The sequence below is a fragment of the Arachis hypogaea genome, chromosome 16 (assembly GCF_003086295.3).
Source record: "Arachis hypogaea cultivar Tifrunner chromosome 16, arahy.Tifrunner.gnm2.J5K5, whole genome shotgun sequence".
Taxonomy (NCBI): domain Eukaryota; kingdom Viridiplantae; phylum Streptophyta; class Magnoliopsida; order Fabales; family Fabaceae; genus Arachis; species Arachis hypogaea.
In genome coordinates this window covers 35,688,453-35,708,462 of record NC_092051.1, presented here as the reverse complement: position 1 = coordinate 35,708,462, position 20,010 = coordinate 35,688,453, and the positions used below count along the sequence as shown (strand labels likewise).

The 20,010-nt window shown below is 36.2% G+C and overlaps 1 non-coding gene across 1 annotated transcript; it reads left to right on the top strand.

Annotated features, from left to right (window-relative positions):
- Positions 1-18,855: 18,855 nt before the first annotated feature.
- Positions 18,856-18,963, top strand: LOC112761998 (small nucleolar RNA R71). The gene has a single exon (XR_003182361.1). It is a non-coding gene; the product is annotated as a small nucleolar RNA R71 (small nucleolar RNA).
- Positions 18,964-20,010: the final 1,047 nt, after the last annotated feature.

The following is a 20,010-nucleotide window of genomic DNA, read 5'->3' as shown; positions in this document are numbered from 1 at the left end:
AAACATAAATAAAACATAAGGCATAAACAATGAAAAACAGAAAAATAAGGAACAAGGAAATTAAGGAACGGGTCCACCTTAGTGATGGCGGCTAGTTCCTCCTTTTGAAGATCTTATGGAGTGCTTGAGCTTCTCAATGTCTCTTCATTGCCTTTGTTGCTCCTCCCTCATGGCTCTTTGGTCTTCACTAATTTCATGAAGGAGGATGGAATGCTCTTAGTGCTCCACCCTTAGTTATCCCATGTTGGAACTCAATTCTCCTAGGAAGGTGTTGATTTGCTCCCAATAGTTTTGTGGAGGAAAATGCATCCCTTGAGGCATCTCAAGGATTTCATGATGAGGAATTTCCTCATGCTCTTGTTGAGGTCCATGAGTGGGCTCTCTTGTTTGCTCCATCCTTTTCTTAGTGATGGGCTTGTCCTCATCAATGAAGGTGTCTTCCTTTATGTCAATTCCTGCTGAATTGCAGAGGTGACAAATGAGGTGAGGAAAGGCTAACCTTGCCAAAGTGGAAGACTTGTCAGCCACCTTGTAGATTTCTTGAGGTATAATCTCATGAACTTCTACTTCCTCCCCAATCATGATACTATGGATCATGATGGCCCGATCCACAGTTACTTCGGATCGGTTGCTAGTAGGAATAATAGAGCATTGGATGAACTCCAACCATCCTCTAGCCATAGGCTTAAGGTCATGCCTTCTTAATTGAACCGGCTTGCCTCTTGAGTCAATTTTCCATTGAGCTCCTTCCACACATATGTCCATGAGGACTTGGTCCAACCTTTGATCAAAGTTGACCCTTCTAGTGTAGGGCGTGCGTTTTCTTGCATCATTGGCAAGTCGAACGCCAACCTTACATTTTCCGGACTGAAATCTAAGTATTTCTCCCGAACCATTGTAAGCCAATTCTTTGGATTTGGGTTCATACTTTGATCATGGTTCCTAGTGATCCATGCGTTTTCATATAACTCTTGAACCATTAAGATTCTGACTTGTTGAATAGGATTAGAGAGAACTTCCCATCCTCTTCTTCTAATCTCATGTCGGATCTCCGGATACTCACTCCTTTTGAGCTTGAAAGGGACCTCAGGGATCACCTTCTTCTTGGCCACAACTTCATAGAAGTGGTCTTGATGGACCTTTGAGATGAATCTCTCCATCTCTCATGACTCAGAGGTGGAAGCAATTGCCTTCCCTTTCCTCTTTCTTGAGGTTTATCTAGCCTTAGGTGCCATTAACGGTTATAAAAAAATAAAAAGCAATGCTTTTACCACACCAAACTTAAAAGGTTTGCTCGTTCTCGAGCAAAAAAAGAAAAAAAGTAGTAGAAGAAGAAGAAAATGGAGGAGATGGAGGGAGATATATGGTTCGGCCAAGGGGTAGAAGTAGTGGTTGTAATGTGTGAAAATGAAGGAGTGGTGAGGGGTTTATATAGGGGTGGGGGGAGGGTTAGGTTTTGTGTATTAGGGTTGGGTTTGGGAGGGAAAGGATATTGAATTTGGAGGTAGGTGGTGTTTTGGGGAAAAGAGAATGAGGTGATTGGTGAAAGGTATTTAGGGAAGAAGGTAAGATTTGATAGGTGAAGGGTATTTGGGGAAGAGGGTAAGATTTGATAGGTGAAGGGTATTTGGGGAAGAGTGTTGTGGAAAGGTGTAAAGAGGAAAGAAGAAGAGGTGGGGATCCTGTGGGGTCCACAGATCCTGAGGGGTCAAGGACTTATCATCTCTGTTCTATTTAGGCGTGTAAACACCCTTAGAGTGCAATCCTAGCGTTTAACGCCAAACTGCGGCTTGTTTCTGGCGTTAAACGCCAAGCTGTAGCCTGTTTTTGGTGTTTAACGCCAGACTGTAGCCTGTTTCTGGCGTTTAACACCAGCTTGATGCTTCTTTCTGGCGTTAAACGCCAGTCTGATGCTTCTTACTGGTGTTTAAATGCCAGTAAGCTTATCCTCCAGGGTGTGCTATTTTTAATGCTGTTTTTCATTCTGTTTTTGATTTTTCAATTATTTTTGTGACTTCACATGATCATCAACCTACAGAAAATATAAAATAACAATGGAAAATAAATAGATATAATTAAATAACATTGGGTTGCCTCCCAATAAGCGCTTCTTTAGTGTCAATAGCTTGACAGTGAGCTCTCATGGAGCCTCACAGATAATCAGAGCAGGGTTGGGGCCTCTCAACACCAAACTTAGAGTTTGAATGTGGGGGTTTTATTTGACTCTATATTGAGAGAAGCTCTTCATGCTTCCTCTCCATGGTTACAAAAGGAGAACCTTGAGTCTTGAATACAAGGTAGTCCTCATTCAACTTAAGGACCAACTCTCCTCTATTAACATCAATCACAGCTTTTGTTGTGGCTAGGAAGGGTCAGCCAAGGATGATGGATTCATTCTCATCCTTCCCAATGTCTAGGATTATGAAATCAGCAGGGATATAAAGGCCTTCAACCTTCACTAGCACGTCCTCTACTAGTCCATAAGCCTGTTTCATTGATTTGTCTGCCATCTCTAGTGAGATTCTTGCAGCTTGTACCTCAAAGATTCCCAGTTTCTCCATTATAGAGAGGGGCATGAGGTTTATCCCTGACCCCAGGTCACATAGAGCCTTCTCAAAGGTCATGGTGCCTATGGTACAAGGTGTGAAAAAATTTTCGGGATCCAAATTCTTCTAGGTAATGTCTGCCTCATTAATGCATTCAGTTCATTGGTGAACAAGGGGGGTTCATCCTCCCAAGTCTTAGTACTAAATAACTTAGCATTCAGCTTCATGATTGCTCCTAGATATTTAGCAACTTGCTCTTCAGTGATGTCTTCATCCTCTTCAGAGGAAGAATATTCATCAGAGCTCATGAATGGCAGAAGGAAGTTCAATGGAATTTCTATTGTCTCTGTATGAGCCTCAGATTCTTTTGGTTCCTCAAAGGGAAACTCCTTTCTGTCTAGAGGACGTCCCATGAGGCTTTTCTCACTGGGACTCACGTCCTCCTCACTCTCTCCAGGTTTGGCCATGTTGGTCATGGTTATGGCCTTACACTCTCTCTTGGAATTTTCTTTTGTATTGCTTGGGAGAGTACTGGGAAGAGTTTCAGTGATTTTCTTACTCAGCTGATCCACCTGTGCCTCCAAATTTCTAATGGAAGACCTTGTTTCATTCATGAAACTTAGTGTGGTCTTAGATAGATCAGAGACTATGGTTGCCAGGCCAGAATGGCTCTGTACAGAATTCTCTGTCTGTTGCTGAGAAGATGATGGAAAAGGCTTGCTATTGCTAAACCTGTTTCTTCCACCATTATTATTATTGAAGCCTTGATTAGGCTTCTGTTGATCCTTCCATGAGAAATTTGGATGATTTCTCCATGAAGGATTATAGGTATTTCTATAGGGTACTCCCATGTAATTCACCTCTGCCATTGCAGGGTTCTCAGGATCATAAGCTTCTTCTTCAGAAGATGCTTCTTTAGTACTGTTGGATGCAGCTTGCAATCTATTCAGACTCTGTGAAATCATATTGACTTGTTGAGTCAATATTTTGTTCTGAGCCAATATAGCATTCAGAGTGTCAATTTTAAGAACTCCTTTCTTCTGAGTTGTCCCATTATTCACATGATTTCTTTCAAAAGTGTACATGAATTGGTTATTTGCAACCATTTTAATGAGTTCCTGAGCTTCTTCAGACGTCTTCTTCAAATGAAGAGATCCACCTGCAGAGTTGTCCAAAGACATCTTGGACAGTTCAGACAGACCATCATAAAATATGCATATGATGCTCCATTCTGAAAGCATGCTAGAAGGACACCTTCTGATCAATTGCTTGTATCTTTCCCAAGCTTCATAGAGGGATTCGCCTTCCTTCTTTCTGAAGGTTTGGACTTTCACTCTAAGCTTACTCAATTTTTGAGGTGGAAAAAACTTTGCCAAGAAGGCATTGACTAGATTTTCCCAAGAGTTCAGGCTGTCCTTAGGTTATGAGTCCAACCATGTCCTAGCTTTGTCTCTTACAGCAAAATGAAAAAGCATAAGTTTGTAGATCTCAGGGTCAACCCCCTGAGTCTTAACAGTGTCACAGATTTGCAAGAACTCAGCTAAAAACTGATGAGGATCTTCCAATGGAAGTCCATGATACTTGCAATTCTGCTGCATTAGAGAAACTAATTGAGGCTTAAGCTCAAAGTTTTTTGCTCCAATTGCAGGAATTGAGATGCTCCTTCCACAGAAGTCAGAAGAGGGTGCAATAAAGTCACCAAGCATCTTCCGTGCATCTCCACCATTGTTGTTGGGTTCGACCATGTTTGTGTTTGTCTGCTTCCTTTTCGAAAATTTCTGTCAAGTCCTCTCTAGAGAGTTGTGCTTTAGCTTCTCTTAGTTTCCTCTTAAAGGTCCTTTCAGGTTCAGGATCAGCTTCAATAAGAATGTCTTTATCCTTGTTCCTGCTCATATAAAAATGAAGAGAACAGAAAAGAAGAGGAATCCTCTATGTCACAGTATAGAGATTCCTTAATGTGAGTAGAAGAAGAGAAGAATAGAAGAAGGAGAAGAGAAAAATTCGAACACAGTGAAGAAGAGGGAGTTCGAATTTTGAGTGGAAAAGGAGTGTTAGTAGATAAATAAATAGAAAGAGATAAGAGAGAGAGAGAGAATTCGAAATTTAAAATTAAAATAAAAGGAAAATATTTTTGTTTTTATTTTAATTATTGGTTAGTATTCGAAATTTAAGAGAAGAAATAAAATTAAATTAAAATTTAAAACAATTAGTTAATTAAAATGAATTTTGAAAAAGTGGGGAGGAGTTTTGGAAAATTAGAGAGAAAAATTAGTTACGTGATTTTGAAAAAGATATGATTGAAATTGAAAACTTTTAAAATCAAACAAAAGGTCAAGTAGTTAATTGAAAAAAATTTGAAAATCAATTTTGAAAAGATAATAAGTTAGAAAAGATTTTGAAATTAAGTTTTTAAAAAGATAGAAAAAGATAGAAAAAGATATGATTGAAAATCATTTTGAAAAAGATTTGAATTGGAAATTAAAAAGATTTGATTTTGAAAATTAAAGTTGATTACTTGACTAATAAGAAATTAAAAGATATGATTCTAGAATTTCAAAGATTGAGCCTTTCTTAATAGGCAAGTAACAACTTAAAAAATTTTTGAATTAAAACATTAAATGTTAGTGAGATTTTCGAAAATATGAAGTAAAAATAAGAAAAATATTTTGAAAATCAAATTGAAAAAATTTCGAAAATATGTAAAAATAAAAAAAAAGGATTTGATTTTTGAAAAAGATTTGAAATGATAGAATTTTGAAATTGAAATTTATGAGTAAAACAAGAAAAGATATATTTTTTTTTTTGGATTTTTAGTAAAGAGAGAGAAAAACACCAAATTGAAACAAAACATAAAAATTATGAATCAAAACAACTAATGCATGCAAGAACATTTTGAATGTCAAGATGAACACCAAGAACACTTTGAAGATCAAGATAAACATCAAGACTTATTTTTGAAAATTTTTAAGAAAAGAAAAACATGCAAGACACCAAACTTAGAAATTTTCAAACTTTAGACACTAACAAATTGAAAATGCATATGAAAAACAAGAAAAGACACAAAACATAAAAATGCAAAGATCAAACAAAGAAGATCATCAAGAACAACTTGAAGATCATGAAGAACACCATGAATGAGTTTTCGAAAATTTTAATGAAAATTAAAAAGATGCAATTGACACCAAACTTACAATTGACACTAGACTCAAACAAGAAACACAAAATTATTTTTGGTTTTATGATTTTAAATTTTTTTTTTGTATTTTTCAAAAATTATTTTGAAAAAGAAAATAAAGAAATTCAAAATTTTTAATACGAATTCCAGGAATCATGCATTGTTAGTCTAAAGCTTCAGTCTAAAAAGATTAGACATGGCTAGGCAAGCTTCAGCGGGACATTACATACAACAGCCAGATTGATGGAAATCAATTAGCTCCTGTGATGATAAAAGCATCATCTGAAACTCTAGAATTCATTCTTAAAATTTAGAAGTCATAGAATAATTTATTTTTTTTGAATTTTTCAAAATTAAAAATTAAAAAGCTTAAACATAAAATAAAATTACCTAATCTGAGCAACAAGATGAACCGTCAGTTGTCCAAACTCGAAAATCCTCGGCAACGGCGCCAAAAACTTGGTGCACGAAATTGTGATCTCAACTGCGCCAACATCTTAGTACGCACGATTATAATCTCAATTATTCTTCACAACTCCGCACAACTAACCAACAAGTGCACTGGGTCGTCTAAGTAATAAACCTTACGTGAGTAAGGATCGATCCCACGGAGATTGTCGGCTTGAAGCAAGCTATGGTCATCTTGTAAATCTCAGTCAGGCAGATTCAGATAGTTGTGAGGTTTTGATAATTAAAATATAAATAAAATATAAAATAAGATAGAAATACTTATGTAATTCATTGGTGAGAATTTCAGATAAGCGTATGGAGATGCTTTGCTCCTTCTGAATCTCTGTTTTCATACTGTCTTCATTCAATCATTCATACTCCTTTCCATGGCAAGCTTTATATTGGGGGATCATCGTTGTCAATGGCTACCGTCCGTCCTCTCAGTGAAAATGGTCCAAATGCGCTGTCACCGCACGGCTAATCATCTGTCGGTTCTCGATCATGTTGGAATAGGATCCATTGATCCTTTTGCGTCTGTCACTACGCCCAACACTCACGAGTTTGAAGCTCGTCACAGTCATCCCTTCCCAGATCCTAATCCGAATACCACAGACAAGGTTTAGACTTTCCAGATCTCAAGAATGGCCGCCAATAATTCTAGCCTATACCACGAAGACTTTGATCGTGAACCAGGAGGCTAAGAGATACACACTCAAGCTATTACAGATAGAACGAAAGTGGTTGTCAGGCACGCGTTCATAGGTGAGAATGATGATGAGTGTCACGGATCATCACATTCAACAGGTTGATGTGCGAGTGAATATCTTAGAATAAGAATAAGCTTGAGTTGAATAGAAAATAGTAGTAATTTGCATTAATTCATGAGGAACAGCAGAGCTCCACACCTTAGTCTATTGGGTGTAGAAACTCCACCATTGAAAATACATAAGTGAAAGGTCTAGGCATGGCCGTGAGGCCAGCCTCCAAACATGTACAATGGTCTCAGCTTCGAAATATGAAAACTAGATCACTGGATAAATCTCTAAAGGTAGTTTTTATACTAAACTAGTAGCTAGGGTTACAGAGAATAAGTAACTAAGTGCAGATAGTGCAGAAATTCACTTTCGGGGCCCACTTGGTGTGTGCTTGGGCTGAGCATTGAAGCCTTCACGTGTAGAGACTCTTCTTGAAGTTAAATGCCAGCTTACAGTCTGTTTGTGGCATTTAACTCTGGTTTGTAACCTGTTTCTGGCGTTTAACTTCAGAATAGGGTAGGAAATTGGCGTTTGAACGCCAGTTTGTGTCATCAAAACTTGGGCAAAGTATGGACTATTATATATTGATGGAAATCCCTGGATGTCTACTTTCCAATGCAATTGAGAGCGCGCCAATTAGCTTTCTGTGGCTCCAGAAAATCCATTTTGAGTGCAGGGAGGTCAGAATCCAACAACATCTGCAGTCCTTTTAGCCTCTGAATCAGATTTTTGCTCAGGTCCCTCAATTTCAGCCAGAAAATACCTGAAATCACAGAAAAACACACAAACTCATAGTAAAGTCCAGAAATGTGAATTTTTCTTGAAAACTAATAAAAATATACTAAAAAGTATCTAGATCCTACTAAAAACTACCTAAAAACAATGCTAAAAAGCGTATAAATTATCCGCTCATCAATTACCAATTCAAAAGGTGTCCCAAACCAGTTAAAGAGAGGAGATCTCAAACCAGTTGCTAGAGGGTGGCTGGATTTCATAAGGCGTTCTATACTCCCAACCAGTAACCGATCTGAAGTCACTGTCAAGAGGACAGTGATAATTTACTGTATTATGCTGGGGAAGGAGGTAGGGATTCATCAGTTGATCCCTGTGAAAATTTACATGTTTGCAAATAAGGAGTCCACTGAGGCCAAATTGGCCTAGTCAAGCTTGATTAGCCTGTTATGCAAAGATGCGGGGGTACAGATTGGTGTGGATGAATATATCACAGTTGAACGCCCAATCACCAAAAAAGTGATGGATGGACCTCAAATTCAAGATAATCTCATCAAGAGGGGGGCGCATGAGCTCCTCCCAAAAATTCTTCAATTTGACTACTGGGCCCGCTTATAAGCATCTGTCACCAAGCTGCAAGAAGCTATGAATCAACTCAAAGAAGAACAGCAGAATCAAAATAGCATGCTCTGCAAGATGCTCATAGAACAAGAGAAACAAGGGCGTGAGATATAGGAGCTAAAGCGTCAGAAGCTGTCCCTTGAAGAGTTGGATGTCCCACAGATTGAAGGAGCACCTACCCCTCAAAATCAAGGTTGTTGAGTCCGAACTCTGTGATAACTTTTATTATTAGAAATCTATTTTAAGAGTTACATAAGCATTAGTATTAGAGTCATTTAATTTTATGTCTTTAATTTCCTTTCTTTTTTTTATTATTTGTCTGCTTTATGTTTATTTTATGTCTTATTTTTATTCCATGATCAATAAAGTTTAGAGTCTATGTCTTAAAACTATGAATAATTCCATGAATCCCTCACCCTTCTTAATTAAATAATATTTCTATTTGCAAAAGAAAAAGAAGTACATGGGTTTCAAAATTTATCTTGAAATTAGTTTAATTATTTTGATGTGGTGGCAATAATTTTTGTTTTCTGAATGAATGTTTGAATAGTGCATATTTTTTATTTTGTTGTTTATGAATGTTAAAAATTATTAGCTCTTGAAAGAATAAGAAAAAAAAGGAAAAATGTTATTGATAATCTGAAAAATCATAAAATTGATTCTTGAAGAAAGAAAAAGTAGTAAAAAGCTTGCAGGAAAAAAAGAGGGGGAAGAAAAAAAAATGACGAAAAAAAAAAAGAGAAAAAGAGAGAAAAAGAAAGAAAAAGAAAAAGCAAGCAGAAAAAGCTACTAACCCTTTAAACCAAAAGGCAAGGGTAAAAAGGATCCAAGGCTTTGAGCATTAATGGATAGAAGGGCCTAAGGGAATTAAAGCCTGGCCTAAGCGGCTAAACCAAGTTGTCCCTAACCATGTGCTTGTGGCGTGAAAGTGTTAAGTGAAAAGCTTGAGACTGAGCGGCTAAAGTCGTGGTCCAAAGCAAAAAGAGTGTGCTTAAGAGCTCTGGGCACCTCTAACTGGGGACTCTAGCAAAGCTAAGTCACAATCTGAAAAGGTTCACCCAATTATGTGTCTGTGGCATTTATATATACCGGTGGTAATACTGGAAAACAAAATGCTTAGGGTTACGGCCAAGACTCATAAAGTAGCTGTGTTCAAGAATCAACATACTGAACTAAGAGAATCAATAACACTATCTGAATTCTGAGTTCCTATGGATGCCAATAATTCTGAACTTCAAAGGATAAAGTGAGATGCCAAAACTGTTCAAAAGCAAAAAGGCTACAAGTCCCGCTCATCTAATTGAAGCTAATCTTCATTGATATTTTTTTGAAATTTATTGTATATTCTCTTTTTTTTATCCTATTTTCTTTTTAGTTGCTTGGGGACAAGCAACGATTTAAGTTTGATATTGTGATGAGCGGATAATTTATACCCTTTTTGGCATTGTTTTTACATATGTTTTAGTATGTTTTAATTACTTTTTATTATATTTTTATTAGTTTTTATTCAAAAATCACATTTCTGGACTTTACTATGAGTTTGTGTGTTTTTCTGTAATTTCAGATATTTTCTGGCTGAAATTGAGGGACCTGAGCAAAAATCTGATTCAGAGGCTGAAAAAGGACTGCAGATGCTGTTGGATTCTGACCCTCCTGCACTCAAAATGAATTTTCCGGAGCTACCGAAGCTCAATTGGCGCGCTCTCAGTTGCGTTGGAAAGTAGACATCTTGGGCTTTCCAGAAATATATAATAGTCCATACTTTGCCCGAGATTTGATGGTCTAAACTGGCGTTGAAAGCCAGCCTAAAACTTTCTGGCGTAAAACGCCAGAACTGGCATAATTCTTGGTGTTAAACGCCCATTTTGGCACCCAGGGTGGCGTTTAACTCCAATACGAGGCATATGCACGTGAAAACTTGAAAGCTTAGCCCAAACACTCACCAAGTGGGTCTCGGAAGTGGATTTCTGCACTATCTGTACTTAATTACTCATTTTCTATAAACCTAAGTTACTAGTCTAGTATAAAAACTACTTTTAGAGATTCAGTTTACACCTTATGACATTTTACACTTCATTTGTATCTTCTACAGCATGAGTCTCTAAACCCCATAGGTGGGGGTGAGGAGCTCTGCTGGTTTCAATGGATTAATGCAATTACTACTGTTTTCTATTCAATCACTCTTGATTCTATTCTAAGATTCTCGCTCGTACTTCAATATGGAGAATATGATGATCCGTGACACTCATCATTATCCTCAACCCTATGAACGCGTGCCTGACAACCACTCCATTCTATCTGAGCTCAACGTAGTCATTGGGCGACAGCTTGAGTGCGTATCTCTTGGGTTTCTGATCCACAGACTGAGTCTGGAGGTTAAAACCTTCGTGGTATAGGCTAGAACCAATTGGCAGCATTCCTGGGATCCGAAAAGTCTAAATCTTATCTGTGGTATTTTGAGTAGGATCTGGGAAGGGATGGCCGTGACGAGCTTCAAACTTGCGAATGTTGGGCGCAGTGACAGTGTGAAAAAGGACAAGGGTCCTATTCCGACGCTAGTGGGAATCGATAGATGATTAGTCGTGCGGTAGCTGTACATGGTATTTTTCATTCGAGACGAGAAATCCGACAGTTGATTAGCCGTGCAGAGATCGTACCTGGTATTTTTCATCCGAGAGGATCATACAGCTTGCCATTGAAGGAAGCCATGCGTGTTTGGAGAAGAAGACAATAGGAAAGTAGAGATTCAGACAACAGAGCATCTCCGGAACCTCATCCTGTTTCTCATTACTAAATCACAAGTACTATTTATTTTATGTTCTTTATTTTTCATAAATACAATCGCTCTTATCATTAATCTCCTGACTAAGATTTACAAATAATCATAGTTTGCTTCAAGCCAACAATCTCTGTGGGATCGACCCTTACTCATGTAAGGTATTACTTGGACGACCCAGTGCACTTGCTGGTTAGTTGTACGGAGTTGTGAAAAGTGTAATCACAATTTCGTGCGCCGGCGTGTAAGTGGACTGCCGGGTCTAAGTCTGGAATTTCCATGGTTGCTTCTGCGAACCGAGTCATGTAGTCCTTTAGGCTTTCGTGTTGTCCTTGTCTGATTGTGCCTAGGTAGTCTAACTCGGGCACATATATTCTTGATGCGACAAAGTAGTCGAGAAAGATCTTGCTAGCTCCTCAAAAGAAGAAATTGAACCTGCAGACAACTTAGAAAACTAGAGCAATACAGCACCATCAAGATAAGTAGGAAAAGCTCGACAAAGCACACGTTCATTGTTAGCGCCGTTAAAAAACATCATAGATTGAAATTTCTTAACATGAGCGCATGGATTCACCAATCCCCTTGTATGGCTCAAGAGTGGTAGGCAACACAAAGTTTTTTGGCATCTGAAACTTGGTGATCTCTTCGAAGAAAGGGTTGTCTAAGGTAAGCTTTTCCTTTGGCGGGCTGATGCTCAGGAGATCTGTATTGCCCTTAGCCGAGCTTTTGGAGTTTCCTTCCTCATGTTTTCCAGCGTTATTGGCAGAAGACAGCTCAGCTATCCTCCGAACTTCTGCCTGAAGCTCAGTAATTTGAGCTAGGAGCTCTGCTTGTGTGGGCTGTTGGATCCCATTGTCGGCCATACTTAAGGATCGGGAACCCTGCAAAAAGGAGTAAAAAGCCGGACAAAGAAAATTGTGGGGTTAGATAAGTTCGTGGCCGCACGGTGGGCGCCAAATGTTCCATTCGTGTATAGCCGAGGTATGAAGACTCCTTCCACCAACCATTCAGCTTTGATGGAGAGCTATACGTCGTCCTAGGTGAAGGATGAAACACCTCATCAAAATGAAACACAGAGGCGGGAGTACCTGCAAAAAGCACTCCGACGCTCAAGTTAGAATAAGATGTTAAGAAAGCAATGTAAAGAAGAAATAAAGTGTGTTGTGTGACCTATCTTTCACTGAGGTTATTGGCTTGTTTATATAGATGAGTGAAGTGTTAGCTTCCTTTTTTTTGTTCTGATCTTTAAGTAATATTGTGGGTGCCGTTAGAGGGTAACGGTCTGCAGATAATGTTTGACTAATTTGAAGCTGCAACCGAGTTGCGTAGTTGAGTTATTCTGCTATTATCTTTGAATTGTCTGGTCAGTATTTGATCTTGTTTTTGAGTTTATAGGATACACATCAAAAGTTAAAATCGAAAGTTCAATTTCTCGGCGACTGGAGATTTGCTGTGCATTGTATGAGAAGAGGCTCTCGAAGCACAACACAACACAGAGGAGGCGAGGTTGTCGTCGCTTGGGGAGGTGGTGCCGCCGACGATTCGAAGCTACGGGATGGGGAGAGTTAGGGTGACCACCACACAATAACGATGATAGGGAGGCCACACTACGAGACAACAACGATGAGTGAGGAAGGAGGTCAGGCCCAACACACTATCTACAACGAACGAACGGCGGCGCACGACGGCAACTACAGTGACTGAAAGCCCAAAAAGAACCTCCCACTCATGCCTAATTTGCTTTGAGGAAGAATAGCACTCTCCACCTCTTTCGTGGTGCGAAGGTAGCACTGGTACATCTAGGAATGGCAACGGGTTCCCAAGAGGATGGGACATGCCCCCCGCCCCGAGCTTTTAAAAAATCTCCCGTATTTGCGACAGATAATGGATATTCGATATCCACCAGATATCCATTCCTCGAGATATTCTCACGAATTTTTTTTAAAAATAAAAAAATTAAAAGATTCAAACAATTGAATTTTTATTTTAGAATAATAAACATTATCAATGCAACTTTCATAACAATGGAGATTAACAATTCATATTTCAGAACAATTTTAAAAAAGTCATATCTATACTATGTAAATTTTATACCAATGCAAATTAACAATCTAGATTTCTGAACAATTAAAAAAAATTCCAAATTTATACAATGCAAATTAACATTAGATTTCTAAAAAATTTTAAAACATACAGATTTGTAGATGGCGAGGCAGGTCCAGTCAGCAGTGGCAAAGAGCAGACCGGGAGATGGAGTAGACGGTGACACGCAGATCTGTGGCGCTGACGAGGAGGAGGGCTAACGCACAAGGAGATCTGACGAGAATGTCCACGGGATGGAGACAATTTGACAGCAACAAGGAGGCTCGATTCGGCGATGACGATGAGGAGACACCACGGCAGGCAGTTCGACAAAAAAGGAGTAGAAGGAAGGAGGAAGGTGAGGTAATAATGACGTTTTCCTTGTCCTCTGGCTGGGTTCATGTGTGCGACGGCGGTGCGGCAGTGACTTGAGGGTGAGAGGGGTCAAAGGGAGGAGCTTGGCGGTGTCGTGGTGAGAGGTAGGAGGGCGGCGGAAGGCGGTGAGGGGAGAGGGGGAGAGAATCTATGAAAGATAAAAGGGTTTAAAAATCTGAGAAGGGAAAGAGTGACGTCATTAGAATTTCATGGCTTCGAAACTTATATATATACATCGGGGCATTTTAGACATTTCTTATATACGGGTATTATACGGATATCCACAGAGCGAGGACCTTTCCCATCTCCGCGGGTATAAAAATTGTCCCATATCCGTCCCCCGCGGATACCCGCCCTGTCAGAAAAAGTTGCTATGCCTAGGTACATCCAAAAAGACTTGAATAACCTTTGGTTATAGGATAAATAGTCAAATTCGTCCTAAAAGATATGTTATTTTTTAAATTCGCTCCTGAAAAATAGATCATTTTTTAAATTCGTCTTTAAAAATTATCAATCAAACTAGTTTTTTAAAGATTACAAATTAATCATTTTTGTCCTTTTACATTTCATTAACAATTTCTGTTAACTACTGATGATGTGGAATGTTAATTGATAACATATATGATTCCTAACATGTTCAATTGAGTGTTGACAAAATATATTCATGAAATTCTATTAGTTTAATCTATTTTTCTAATTACATAAACTCTAATGCCAATATAATCTAGCAACTAAATTGATAGATTTTCATAAACATATTTATTTAACATCCAATTAGGCATATTAGGTGTCATGTATGTTGTTCGTTAATATTCCATATCATCAATCATTGATGAAAACTATTAATAAAGTGATGAAAGAATAAGAATAATTAATTAGTAATTTTTAAAAGACTAATTTAATTTATAAATTTTTCAAAAATAAATTTAAAGAACGACTTATCTATCAGAACTAATTTGACTGTTAATCCTTGGACTATATCTCAAGTTTGTTTCTTTGTACTGCAAAACTAATTTTGATTGTACTAAATGCTAAAATTTGTTAACACAGTCTGACATTTAACATGTACAACTAAAGGCTCTATTCCACCAGTCCAATCTAGTCCATGTACAACTAAAGGCTCTATTCCACCAGTCCAGTCTAGCCTATATATCAGGCAAATATTGGTTGGTTAAAACCAATAGTCATCCTTAGCCATGGAAAATACAGCCACCAGAAACTTAGCCTATTAAATATAAGGGTCGCACTAATGTACAGATATTATTTTGTATAGATATACAGATGTACAATCTTATTATTTCAGGACTTGACACGTGCTGCTCCCATGATGCAGGATGCAGCTGGCTCTGAGGAAGTTGAAGGCGCTGATAGGGCGTCTGAGCCGGCTTCATTGGGTGTGATCAAACGGGATTTTGAGCATCTCGGTTTCCGTTGGTTGGAGGCTCACAACGTAGGCCATGTTGGGGTGCCAAAAAAACAAAAACACACGAAAGTTAGCACCTAGGTCTTCGCATCACTAGTCATATAAAGTTATTGCAGTTAGCTTTTTCAAAAATTTATCCATATATATAATTATAATTTTTTTGCCATAATTTTATTATTTAATTATAATTTTTTTGCCATAATTTTATTATTAATATGATACATAGTTACGTAAAAGAACTATAAAAATTTGTATAAGACGTTAGGAAAGTATAAAGAGTATGCCTAAAATAAGCATAATAATTATGTCTTTATTGAATATGCCACATTATATAGACTATTAGATTTTATTAGATGATAATTAAAGACTAATATAAAAGAAAAATATTGATGAACTCTAATAAATACAAAATATTTTAATATATAATAAATACTTTAAATGACAATAATTTAATACACAATACTTTAGATGACAACAAAATTTTTTGTTTTTAAATAATTAAATATAAAATATATAAATACAAAAAATATGAATATTTTTTATTCATTAAGATTAATTATTATGCAAAAACTTTTATAATGTTAAAAAATTATACTAAAATAATATTTAAACTAAAACATAAGAATATAAATAATTAAAATTTTATTTTATATTACTTGTATAATAATTAGATTATTATATTCAAAATTTAGTAGTTAAACGTATTATTATATAAAATATTTTTTTTATCAAAATATTCTAAAATAATAATTTATTTAAAATATTATACATAATATAACAAAATATTAACTTTTTTCAAATTTTACGTTATTTTAGAAAAATAGAATAAATAATATAATTCTACTACATACATACATGCCTTTACATTATATACTTATTTATATTAATAAGACTTAAACTAATCACACTTATGCAATTAAAAATATTAAAAAAAGATAAGCCAGATAAAAGTACTGAACAAAATTTTTATCCAAATGCAATATAAATCAAGATAAAATAACAAATGAACAATTTTTTTTCAAACAAAATAGTTTATGAAATTAAGATTTTTTTTTCGGTTCACCCAATAAAATTTTTTTTTTCTTGTTTTTTTATTAAAAAAAACAGGGACATAATTTGAGTCCAAATCTAAAGCTCAGGTTAAAATTGAAGTGTTGAACATATCTAAGGGACTCTCTAACTCAGTAGCACCATCCATTGGTGTTCATGGATCCGATTCGCATATCCGCGATATTTATCTAAATCTGATTCAAAAATTACAAATATGGATCCGATTCGCACACTAATAGGATCGGATTGTGCATTTGTGTAGGTATTCGCATATCCGATCAGCATAACCGCATATCTACAAACATGAAAGAAATAAATAAATACTCTTTTCATGTTTTATTTCAATTAATAATGATCATATATGATGTATTATTTTAATTTATTATTGAAAAAAGTATATTTAATATTATTTGAAGAGTAAACATATGCGAAAGAATAGAGAAAATAAATTCTATTCATATTTTTTAATAAAAATAAGCTTTCAAGTCTTTTGTATTTTGCGGTTATATCCGATATATGATCCGATCTGATCCGCAAATGTCCATATCGGATAAAATCATATTCAAACTTAAAAAATGCGGATATTGAATCTAACTTGATCCATGTTCACCGCATCCAAAAAAGAGCAACGAGACGAAGACGATGGAAGCATGTGTAGCATCGTGCGGCTTCAATGTACACCCCACTTAACTTTACCTAATTTATTAGTATTTAATTACATAAGTTTGATTAGTTCAGGTCTTATTAATATAACTAAATATATAACGTGATAGGCATGTATTTAGAATTATATTATTTATTCTATTTTTTTAAAAAAATTAAAAAAATGAAGAAGTAAAATTTTTCATATATTATTTATAATATTTTAAATACATTATACTCTAAAATATTTTGATAAAAAATTATGTTATAAAATAATATTTTTAACAATAGTAGTTTGTTATTGAATTTTGAATATAATAATCTAATTATTTGTCAAGTAATATAAAATAAAATTTTAATTATTTTATATTTTTATGTTACGGTTTAAAATATTATTTTAATATAAATTTTTAATATTATAAAAAATTCTTATGCCATTTAAAATATTGTGCATTAAAGTACTGTCATTTAAAGCATTTATTATGTATTCTATGTTTATTACAGTTTATCAATGCTTTACTTCTGTATTATCTTTTGAATTTTATCTAATAAAATCTAATGGTCTATATAATGTGGATTATCTAACAAGCATATAATTATTGTGCTTATTTTAGACATACACTCACATACCCAAGTATAAAATACCAATAATTTATAGCGTATTTAAGTACAAATTATCACACATCTTATTAATTAAATTTAATTCTTTCAAAACTTTCAATATATTTAGAAATAAATTATAAGTTATTAATTCTTTGAAAGACCCAGTACCCTTATAAAAATACAAGATATAAGATATTCTTATAAAATTTTTGCTATTCAGGACATAAATTTAAAAGGAAAATAAGTATTTTTTACAAGAAAAGAATATCTAAAGTAGATGACGTGATTAGCGAAATATAACTACGTAAGTCATTATTAATATAATAATATAAATATTAAATATGTTTTATTTAAAAAACAAATAATTTTTTAATAAATATAGAGATTATTATATAAAAACTTATTTAAAAGGTATAAAGACTTGAGGGTATGATACTATATTCATTAAGTGAAAAATATTAGTGAATTACACAATTAAGATATAAATTCATCATATATAAATATAGTTTCTCTAAATTTTAGGAGGGGGGCGAGGCCACTACTTGCCCCCTCTAGGTCCGTCCCTGCTTACATATGTTTTTTTCTTATTTAGCTAAATTCCTGGCAAATTATTTTTCTACCCCCTCTAATAAATAAAAACAAAGTGTAACGATCACTTCAATATGATTATACCAATACCCTATATCCTATATCCTTAAAGTGATGGCGTTGATGCCACCCTTGGGGTTAGGTAAGGGTTGAGAAGGAATTCCACTGGAGTTTAAAGGCTGGTTAGTGGAAGTAGGTAATGAATCTATCTGGGCGGCGAGAGCTTGTAAAGTGGCATTCAGACCATTTAGAGTAGAGTTCAGTGTAGTCTGCATGTCTTATTGTCCTTGTGCAAGAGAACGAATCATCTCGTCATTTGATGAGGAAGTGGGATAAGTGATCTGAGGGACCTGTTGTTGGTTGTGCTGGGGTCCTTGTGATTGCCTTAGGTGAGGAGCTCTGTAAGGTTGGTTCTGATTCTGCTGTCTGTTGTTGTTATTCCACCTCTGGTTTCTATTGTTATCTCTATATCCTCTGTTATAGTTTTCCCTCCAGCCATGGTTGGAGTTATCTCTCCAACTTTGGTTGGAGTTGTCTTGCCATCCTTGGTTATAGTTTTCACCCTGGTTGTAGTTGCCGCCTTGTTGATTGTATCCTTAATTCGGGCGGTCATAGAAGTTATGAGTAGCTGCCACGGTGTTGTCTTCTTGTTGGAGCTGCGGACATTCATCAGTATAATAACTATAGTCAGCACATATTCTGCATACTCTTTGTGGAACTAACTGTTGGCTTTGTTGTGGTGAGGAAGGCTGAGTTTGTTGTTGATTTAACTGCATTTGCTTCAGTAGGTTAGTCATTTCATATATACTCTGTGTAAGAGTAGAGGTCTCAGTGCTAGAGGAAACTTCTGCAACAGCTTTGGAGTGGCTATTCCTGTGCCTGTGATTCCTGGTGGACTCAGCTAAGTCGCTGATTAGTTTTCATGCTTCATCTGCAGTCTTGTACTTCTTCAGAGAACCATTACTAGCACCATCTAGTGTAGTTTTATCCCGAGGCTTCATACCTTGAGTGAAATAGCTGATTAACACTAGCCTGTCAATCATGTGATGGGGACATGCATCTAGAAGGTTCTTAAAGCGCTCCCAGTACTCATAGAGAGTTTCTGATTCACCTTGAACAATGCAGGAGATCTCTTTCCTTAGTCTATCTGTAACTTCAGCCGGAAAGTATTTTTCCAAAAATTCTCTTCTGAGCGTATCCCAGTTGGTAACAGTCGCTTCAGGTGGGAGTAGTACCACTCCCTTGCCTTTCCCTCAAGAGAAAATGGGAAGGCGGTTAACAGAATAGAAGTTTCATTCGCACCGTGACGCCTGACAGTAAAACAGGCTGTCTGAAAATTCCTTAGGTGCTTGATAGGCTCCTGAGCAGGTAAGCCATGAAACTTGGGCATCAAGTTGATTAATGCAGTCTTTAGCTTAAAATCTGCAGCCAGAGTTGGATGATGCACTTGATACGGCTGCAGTGTAAAATCCGAGGCTCCAGCTTCCTGGAGAGTAATCCTCCTAGGTGCTGCCATGCTATTTGCACGTGAATCAACTGAATTAGTAGTAAAGGAGCTTGTTTCGCTCTCAGATGGCGGTTCAGATTCGCCCTCAGATGAGACTGGTGAATCGATAACAATCACTTCACCACCCTCAGAGGCTAACCTGCGTCGAGCTCGCCTAATACGTGAAATAGTTCTTTCAATTTCAGGATCAAATGCAGCTAAGCTCGGATCAGGCAGCGAACGCGTCATTCAATAAGAGAAACGTATAGCTCATGGTAATAAAATAAAAATAAAAATAAAAATAAAATATGCAATTAAAATTAAAATATGTACACTAATTAATAATTTAGCACACAATTGCAACTCCCCGGCAACGGCACCAAAAACTGGTGCGTGGCAGAAGTTAGGCCAATTAAGAGATTATAATATAATAGAACAGCGTTGCGAGTATAGCTCTTAACTAGCTAAAATCCGCCTCACCAATTTAGAAGAGTGTCACAAAAATTCAGAATAAAAATACTAGGAGTATGAGTCCCAGATCGTCTCCCAACGAGTTGCGAGAAAGGATGCTATTTTATTAATTAGGAAATTTCAAGAGAGTTTAAGTTTGGATAACGAGTAATTAAATAATTGTAAATTAAAGCAATAAAAACTAAGAATGATTATTAATATTCTAGATAAAAAGCCTTGACTGGGGGAATGATTA